This window comes from Lactuca serriola, chromosome 3, assembly GCF_051521515.1.
Source record: "Lactuca serriola cultivar US96UC23 chromosome 3, Lser_US96UC23_V15, whole genome shotgun sequence".
NCBI classification, from domain to species: Eukaryota; Viridiplantae; Streptophyta; class Magnoliopsida; order Asterales; family Asteraceae; genus Lactuca; species Lactuca serriola.
The window spans coordinates 224,118,252-224,128,313 of record NC_136410.1 but is presented as its reverse complement, the minus strand read 5'-3'; positions in this window follow the sequence as shown (position 1 = coordinate 224,128,313).

The following is a 10,062-nucleotide window of genomic DNA, read 5'->3' as shown; positions in this document are numbered from 1 at the left end:
AGGTTCACACTTCTGACATCCGTAGGCTGGACAAGATGCAAGACAACGCCCAATTCCAAGCTGAAGCGTTTCAAGCGCAAATGATTGCAGCCCTCACCGAACTAAGGGAACAACAAGCCGCTTTCGATAGGCGTCTAATGGAGTCAAAGCAATCAGATACGGAGTCAAGCTCCAAGCGCAACCTTCGACGCAAGTAGTGCTTGTCTAGGACTCAAATTTTGTTATAACTTAGGACCTCGGCTAAAAGTCTTTAAATTTCTCGAACTTAGTAATCGGAGACCCTTATAGGGGTCAAGTTTTCTTGATCGTTGTAACAACTTTTATATTAATATAAGTGGCACTACTACTACTATGTTAAGTATTTCGTTCAAACCTTGAATGGTCTTTGTGAACCCAAATACTTGTTTCATACCTTCAGTCTTACAGATAACTTTCATTCTTCTATTTTAAGACTCATACTATCATCTGTTGTTGAACTATAGCGATATAGTTCATGAGACACATACATTTTCCATTCTATGAAATTCTTATCCTTGTCTTTCAATCTATAGTTGAAGGATGCCTCCGCGTAGGAATCCAAGGCGAAACAACGGTGAGGAAACACCTATACCACCATCACCTCCACCACCCCAATTTGATGCTGTAATGTTTCAAGCAGCAGTCACCGCAGCAGTAGCAGCTGCCATGTCACAGATCAATAACTCGAGTACTAATGGCTCGGGATCTGGCACACACCTATCCAACCATGGCGAGAGTCATGGACCACCTCGAGAATGCACCTATAAGGACTTCACTAATGCCAAGCCCCGGATGTTTTATGGTACTGGTGGTGTGATGGCCCTGAGGCAGTGGATTGAAAGGACGGAGGCAGTCTTTGAAATCTGCTCCTGCCCCGAGCACAGCAAGGTCAAATTTGCAACTTTCACCCTTCTCGATAAAGCTTTAACTTGGTGGAATGGCCACGTTAAAGTACTCACCCTAATCGTGGCAAACTCCATAAGCTGGGAGAACTTGAAGGCCATGATGATGAGAGAATACTGCCCACGGGGAGAGATTCAAAAGCTTGAGCACGAGCTATGGACTCTCGGAATGGTGGGTACCGACATCGCTACTTATACCAACAGATTCTGCGAACTGGCAATCCTTTGTCCAGATATGATTGCTCCCGAGAGCAAGAAGATAGAAAGGTACATCTGGGGACTGATGCCCCAAATGCGATCAAGCGTGTTAGCTTCTAAACCTGACACCTTTGAGAGTGCTAAGGAACTGGCACAATCTCTGATCGACTACGGAGGTCATCAGAACTCAACCACTTCTGCACCAGCACCACAGAAAGCAAACAACAACTACAACAACAACAACAACAACAACTACAACAACAACAACAACAACAATGGCAGGAAGAGAGCATGGATTAAAGGGAAGGGTGGGTCTTCCCAAGAATCCGCAAAGAAACAACTGGTGTCAGTAAATGCTGCCATTGTACCTGCTACAGCCCCTATAAATACCTACCCAACAAAGCCTTATATAGGCAACCTCCCAAAATGCACCAAATGCAATTACCACCACCATGGACCTTGTCGAGATATGCAGTGCGCCAACTGCAGCAGGAAGGGACACACAGCCCGTTTCTGCAAGGAACCCGCAAAGCCGATCACTCAAGTTCTCGGTGCGGGTGTAGGGCAGGCTTGCTACGGTTGTGGCGAGGTGGGCCACTACATGAGAAACTGTCCTAAGGCAGCAGGCACCGGAGGTGTAGGACGAGTTTTGGCAATAGGCCGCGACGAAGCTGTAGCTGACCCAACTATAGTTGCTGGTACGTTCCTTCTCGATAATTCATACGCATGCATATTATTCGATAGTGGAGCGGAGAGAAGCTTCGTGAGTCAAAACTTTATTCATTTACTTAAACCTAAACCTAGCAAGTTAGAAAATTCATTCACTGTAGAGATGGCCAATGGAAAAACCGAAAACACAAATTGCATATACATGGGCTGTACGTTAACATTAGACGGCCATTCTTTCCCAATCAATCTCATGCCGGTTCAAATTAAAAGTTTCGACGTCATAGTCGGCATGGATTGGTTGAGTCCTCTTCGCGCCGACATCATGTGCTTTGAGAAAGCAGTCCGTCTTAACCTCCCAAACAACGAAACATTAGTTATCTACGGCGACAAATCTAGTACAAACCTTCGCATCATTTCGTGCATCCAAGCTCGAAAGTGCTTGCGGAAGGATTGTCGAGCATTCCTAGCGCACATCGTCGATACAAGTCAAGAACTGAAGGACATCAAGAGCATCTCGATAGTACGCGACTTTCCCGATATCTTTCCAAAAGAACTACCAGGATTACCACCGCAACGCCAAGTCGAGTTCAGAATCGACTTAATTCCAGGAGCTACCCCAGTAGCGAAGTCGCCTTATCGTCTTGCACCAGCAGAGATGCAGGAACTTTCCAGTCAGCTTAATGAACTCCTTCACAAAGGATTCATAAGACCAAGTTTCTCACCTTGGGGAGCACCGGTCTTGTTTGTAAAGAAGAAAGACGGATCGTTCCGTATGTGCATCGACTACAGAGAGCTGAACAAACTTACTGTCAAGAACCGCTATCCTCTACCCCGTATTGACGACCTATTCGATCAACTTCAAGGGGCGAACTACTTCTCCAAAATAGACCTGCGATCCGGATATCACCAATTACGAGTTCTAGAGGGGGACATTCCAAAGACAGCCTTCCGAACTCGTTATGGACACTATGAATTCGTGGTGATGCCGTTCGGATTAACTAATGCACCAGCAGTATTTATGGACCTAATGAATAGAGTATGCCGCCCTTACTTGGATCAGTTCGTCCTCGTCTTTATCGATGATATACTTATCTACTCTCGAAGTGAGGAAGAGCATAGTCAACACCTACGAAAAGTCCTAGAAACACTGCGAACGGAGAAACTCTATGCGAAGTTCTCTAAATGCGAATTTTGGATTCGAAGAGTCGAATTTTTAGGTCACGTTGTTAGCGAGGAAGGTATACACGTGGACCCCTCCAAAATTAAGGCTATTGAGAACTGGTCGGCACCAAAGACACCTACAGAAATTCGTCAATTTCTAGGTCTAGCTGGCTACTATCGCAGATTCATAAAGAACTTTTCGAGCATTGCGAAACCTCTTACTTCATTAACCCAGAAAGGTGTGGCCTTTGACTGGGAAGCGAAACAAGAGAAGGCATTCCAGACACTAAAGCAGGCCTTGTGCACCGCACCGATACTATCTCTCCCCGAAGGGATAGAAGACTTCGTAGTGTATTGCGATGCTTCAAATCAAGGACTTGGTTGTGTTCTTATGCAGAGAGGGAAGGTTATCGCTTATGCCTCCCGACAGCTTAAGACACACGAAGTGAACTATACGACACACGATCTCGAATTAGGAGCAGTGGTATTTGCTCTGAAGATCTGGAGGCACTACTTATACGGAACAAAGAGTACTATTTTCACCGATCATAAGAGCCTTCAACACATTTTCGATCAGAAGGAACTCAACATGCGCCAACGACGATGGGTCGAGTTACTGAATGACTACGAATGCGAAATTCGTTATCATCCTGGCAAGGCCAACGTAGTAGCCGACGCCCTCAGTCGAAAGGAATACACTGGTCGGAGGGTCAAATCTCTGACCATAACTATCCATTCCCACTTATCCACACAAATTAAGGAAGCACAAATGGAAGCTTTGCAACCTGAAAATGTGGCCGGTGAATCCCTGCGAGGAATGGAGAAGAATTTAGAAGTCAAGGGTGGCGGAGCCTACTATCTCATGGACCGAATCTGGACCCCAAATCATGGTGGTTTCAGGAACGTAGTCATGACCGAGGCTCACAACTCAAGATATTCCGTTCACCCGGGTTCAGATAAAATGTATCTGGATCTTAAGAAACTGTACTGGTGGCCTAACATGAAAGCAGAAATTGCTACCTTCGTGAGTAAATGTCTTACTTGCGCTAAGGTTAAGGTCGAGAATCAGAAACCGTCAGGACTACTACAACAACCAGAGATACCGGAATGGAAATGGGAGCGGATTACTATGGACTTCATAACCAAGTTACCCAAGACGACAAGTGGACTCGATACCATATGGGTCATTGTCGACAGATTGACCAAATCCGCACATTTCCTACCCATCAAGGAGACTGACAAAATGGAGAAGCTTACAAGAACTTACTTAAGGGAAGTAGTGCGACTGCATGGTGTTCCGATATCCATTATCTCCGATCGAGATAGTAGATTCACTTCAAGGTTCTGGCAGTCACTACAAAGTTCCCTGGGAACTAGGCTAGACATGAGTACAGCCTACCACCCACAGACAGACGGACAAAGTGAGAGAACAATACAAACTTTAGAAGACATGCTGAGAGCCTGCGTGATTGACTTTGGAAAGGCATGGGATATTCATTTACCCCTTGTCGAATTTTCATACAACAATAGTTATCATACAAGCATAAAGGCTGCTCCGTTTGAAGCCCTCTATGGTCGAAAGTGCAGATCCCCTCTGTGCTGGACTGAAGTTGGCGATACCCAGTTAGCTAGAGGAAGAGTTCCTGAAAGCACTCTCACAGGTCCGGAGATCATACGTGAAACAACAGAGAAGATCGTTCAGATTCGTGAACGATTGAAAGCCTCAAGAGACCGACAGAAAAGCTACGCTGACCAAAGGAGGAAACCTTTGGAATTCCAGGTAGGAGACCACGTCTTATTAAAGGTCTCACCGTGGAAGGGTTTAATACGATTTGGAAAGCGTGGGAAACTAAATCCAAGATACATAGGGCCTTTCGAGATTCTTGCCAGAATCGGCCCAGTGGCTTACAAGCTTAACCTACCGCGCGAACTTAGTAACATCCATCCAACCTTCCACATCTCAAACTTGAAAAAGTGTCTGTCCGACGAGACTCTTGTTATTCCACTCGACGAGATCGAGATCAACGAGAGCCTCAACTTTGTGGAAGAACCAGTAGAAATCATGGACCGAGAGGTCAAACAAACAAAACAAAGTCGCATACCCATCGTGAAGGTTCGCTGGAACGCCAAGCGGGGACCTGAATTCACATGGGAACGCGAAGATCAGATGAAACAAAAGTACCCTCATCTCTTTCATGTTCACTAGTATCTTTACTACTTTAAATTTCGGGACGAAATTCTCTCTAACGGGGGGATGATGTGACAACCTGATATTTCAACTCTTTGTAACGACCAAAATGGGTCAAGTATTGTAACCACTGCTGAATAATAAAAAGTTACTTTCATAATAAAATGTATAAATAAGTTCTACTTAAATTCCTTCTATGATTAAATTTCCTTGAACCATGATCGTACGTGAAAAGAACGCCCAAATCCGACTTCATATAGCGAAGTTATGATTTTTCCAAGTTCGGCTTAGCAACAGACAGCTAAAAACTCGAATCGGAGATCGAGCGACTTTTGGCCGGAATGACCTAAACGAGAATCGAAGGTCTCGACAATGGTATTCCAGCGGTAAAAAGTCTGGCAAAAACCGACATCAGATAAAGAAGTTATGAATTTTCTAAGAAATTCCTTAAACACGATGGATTTCTAATAAATAATAAAAATATAATTTTGGAATTTGCCGACGTAGTCTAAACGAAAGTTGTAGAGCGTAGTCTCACCTACGCGAGGATATAAAGACCATCAAAAACGGAGTTCGTATGAAGAAGATATGAATTTTTGAAGTTTATTAAATAAATTAATTATTTATTTAATTCAAATTTCGGATATTATCCGAAGGGGAGTCAGCATCCTTCTCCGAAGTACGCGCTGCGTACTCCTGTACGCCCCGTGTAACCGAGAGGATTGGCCTCTGATCGTCCACGTCGCGCTATCCGAAGAAACCGACCCATCCGACCCGTCCGAAGCCCCGACCCGTCCGACCCGACGTCCCATCCGACCCGGCGTCCCATCCGACCCGCGTACCCAGCAACCTGTCCCATCCGAACCGAGGCAGTCGAGGCTTCGGTCATGCATGACGTACGCGTACGCGCTGCGTACGAGCGTACGCCCCGCGTACCGAGGCAGACCAGCCTTACTATAAATAGGATGCGAGGGTTTCCAAAGAAAGGGTTCATTTCTCTTCTCTCTCTCTCAACTTTGCCTCGTTTTCCGTGTCCGTTCAAACCCGAAGCTCTGGTCTTTTTGGCTCAAGTCCCGAAGGTCGATTTTACTCCCGAGATTCCCGAGAATCCCGAGGAAAATCCGTTTCCCGAGACGAAACTCTGCCCGGTTTTCCATCTCGCTATCTCCAAAACTTTCAAGTGAGTTTCATACCCCTTAATCAACCTTTTTAATTATTCTAAATACTTTTATATGCTTTCAAGGGGGGGATTACAAGTAAAACACACGAGTATTATCGTGTGTTACATAAAGAAACTCTTTTATATACTGTTATATATTCAAATCACATGCGACTTATAAACATTTAAAGGAACTTTTATATATATATATATAACATATGTCACAATAGCATTTTACCTTTTAAAATATAATGTTGTTGTAACGCATGTATAAACTAAACTGTTCTTAGATTTTTCTTGTCTATCCTAGACTCTACACCCAAAAATCTATACTTTCATAAACAATTGATTCCTTTTCTCAATGTTTCTAAACAAACAAGACACGCTTTTTGGAAACTATAATAGGTATAGTTTTACGAACAAATTTCTAACTCTTATGTACTAGAATCACATATTTCAAGAAGTTCACTTTCGTATACAAGAACAAACGTAACATTTTAACAAGTAGATCTGTTTTTATACCACGGATTTGTGAGACACTAACTTCATGTACGTTCGAGTACACATTTCAAGTCCTGTATTATATACCAGAATCCCTTGGAGGGGGAGCATGGTGTTTGTGTATAGATCTATACGGGCTTGACAACCCACGCCCTGACTGTTAGCTACAGTCCACCGTTTGGGGTGACAAACGTCATAACATTCCAACGCCTGAAGAACGTTGTGTATAGGCATTCAGAGTCAATAGTATGGTTATAAAACTCACAAGGGGTATTAAAAATGCATTGATTTACAAGGTTTTCAAACTCATTGGTTATTTTACATTTACATACATTTTGGGAAACAAACATTGGTCTTGAGTGAAGGCTACTTTTATACTAGTAGAAAATATAGGATTTTCTAAACACAAACAAACAAAGATAAAGCATTTCATTCAAACATTGTCACTTAAATACTTATGAAATTCACCAGCTTAAATGCTGATCTACACTTTCAAAATTACTTGTATGTCCCAGGGATTCAGTAATTTCAGGTACTAATATGCTTTTGAAGAAGAGATGCTGCCGCGCCAGTTTAATCTCGTATTTTTGACATCATATTGTAATTGAGTTTTGAACATGTAACTTTTGACAAATGTAAACTTTCAATTATATATATGATGGTTGTATTGCTTTCTTTACTATGTATTCATTTGTTACGTTACCACATGAAGTCATCCGCCCCCGAACGTTTCCGCCGTTCAGGTTTGGGGGTGTGACAATCTCCCACATAAGAACTTGTCCAGTCAATGACTCGTCGAGTTGTATGAACAACTCATCGATTCCATCTTCAAAGATTGGGAGATCGCTATGGACTCGTCGAGTCTGTTCAATCCACTCGTCGAGTCCCATGAGGTCCAGGTCCCTTTTCGTGTTTAATCCACCAAGGGACTTCCTTCCTAACAACTGACCCATTCACAGAAAGGATTTGGTGTCCAATGCTCACCGACTCGTCGAGTTCCAAGAACAACTCGCCGAGTCGAGTCTTAACCATTTCTATATAGTCGATTTCAAAGGGATTTAACACACCAAAACCATAGATCTGGCCTCCAAATGTCCATTTTACACGTAAAGTTCCAAGCTTGATGTACATGCATGGGGTTTTAAGCTCAAAAGTCCATAAAAGTGCTCTACAATGTGCATGGGGCTCTCATGGCCCTAAAGTTGGGATCTTTATGCCATGAGACCCCTCCAATAACTCAGATCTGAAGGCTAGAGTCCATATAATACTCCTAAAATCCGAAAATGGCTTGAAAAGTCCTAAATGTACCCAAGATCTACAATCTAAAGATGAATAACCAAATGGAAGACCAAAACAAGGGCATTTTACCTTGATCAAGCTGAAAATGGAAAGAGATTTCTGGATCCACAAGCCGCAAGTTGAATTCCCAAGCTCCTTTCCTTCTTTCCAAGCTTCACAAGTCAACAAAAGCACCAAAATGGCCTTAACACACACACAAACGGCTAGGGTTTCGATATGCAGCTCTAGGGGAGTGTTAGGGACGAGTGAGGCTGAGTTAAGGTGTTTATATACGGTGCAAACCCTCAGATTTAGGGTTTCACTCATCTAGCACCTACTCGTTGAGTCAGTCTCTTGACTCGTCGAGTCGGTCACTTAAGATGTCCACGGGTCACGACCCTACTCGAAGAGTTGATCCTCCAACTCGTCGAGTCCCAGAGAAAAACACAAGATACTTGAATAAAAAGGCATACCAGGAAACAGGTGTTACATTGACTCTCATGGGATATTGGAATTTGATGAAGTGTGACATCAAATTTCGAGGTAGAAGTTCTTTAGAGATATCCACCAATAATAAATCAACTTGATAAGATACTAGTCTTCTTATTGGAATAAAATAATCTCTTATGCTCTTAAAACAAAGAAACTAGTTTGCCTTAAAAGGGAGTATTCAAGAAGCATCTCCGTCTTTATCTTCTTAACACTTTAAACAAAAACTAGAGAAAATATGGAGACGGGAAGCACTAAATTTCGTGCATTTTAGCTGGTAAAAGAAGAGACACATGCAAGCCTTTTGTAACATCCCAAAAATACTGGCCAAAAATTTCATTTTAAGTATGTTATTACATAAAACCATCAGTATAAAAATATTGATAATAACGTCTCATGTCAAAACCCAAGTGTTAGTAATCTAAAACACAGTATCATAAAACCATATCAGAGCGTAATTCCCAAGGATCTCATGTGTGGAAAACATAGTGTGATGCGCTACGATCGAGCCGGCTCCTTTACTTTGAAAGCAAAGTAACTGAAACCAAAACTGAAAACCGTAAGCACAAAGCTTAGTGAGTTCCCCCATCATACCACATACCATACAATCACAAAGCATACATACTGTCGGGCAGTTCTGGGGTGCCTGACCTACCCGGTACGACCATTCTGGGGTGCAGACCTACCCGGTGCGGCCATTCTGGGGTGCCGACCTACCCGTGTCAAGCCATTCTAGGGTGCTGACCTACTCGTCGGTCCTAACAACCAACCCTCGGGGACTATTTCACCCCCTACTGCTACTATCACATATATCATAACATAAACATACTATCAGACATTTCGGGGGTGTCCGAACTACCCTTCGGTCCTAGTAACCGAACTTGGGGACTATTCCCCTCCTACTACCACTATCACATATAACATATCATGCCAGCATACAATCATATCATCATATACTGTCAGACATATCTGGGGTGCCTGACCTACCCTTCGGTCCTAACAACCGAACTCTACTACTATCACATATAACATATCATGCCCTCATATAACATATCAGGTAGTAGCAAACCTAGATGATATCACAAAGACAATCATCTAACATACAACTCCTACTAGTGGGCCGGCATTGTGGACGTAGACCCACCACTACTGGAAGGTAACTCACCTGTACTGTTGAAGTTCTTGCTGATACCTTTCTAACCGCTATCTGACAACTCCCGCACTGCTACTCCAGTGACTCCCCAATCTACTAATACCAAATATAACACTTAGTCCCAAACTGCCCTTCAACAGTCAACTAAGTCAACTCTGGTCAAAATCAAAGTCCAGGCCAAAGTCAACCTTCCAGGTTGACCCTACTCGCCGAGTCAGCCTACTGACTCGCCGAGTTCATACGCTCAGGATCATTTCCTTCGCGACTCGACTTGCCGAGTCATTTCTTGACTCGCCGAGTCTACCGATTTCCGAGTCCTGACCTGTCCAACTCACAGAGTCTCCAC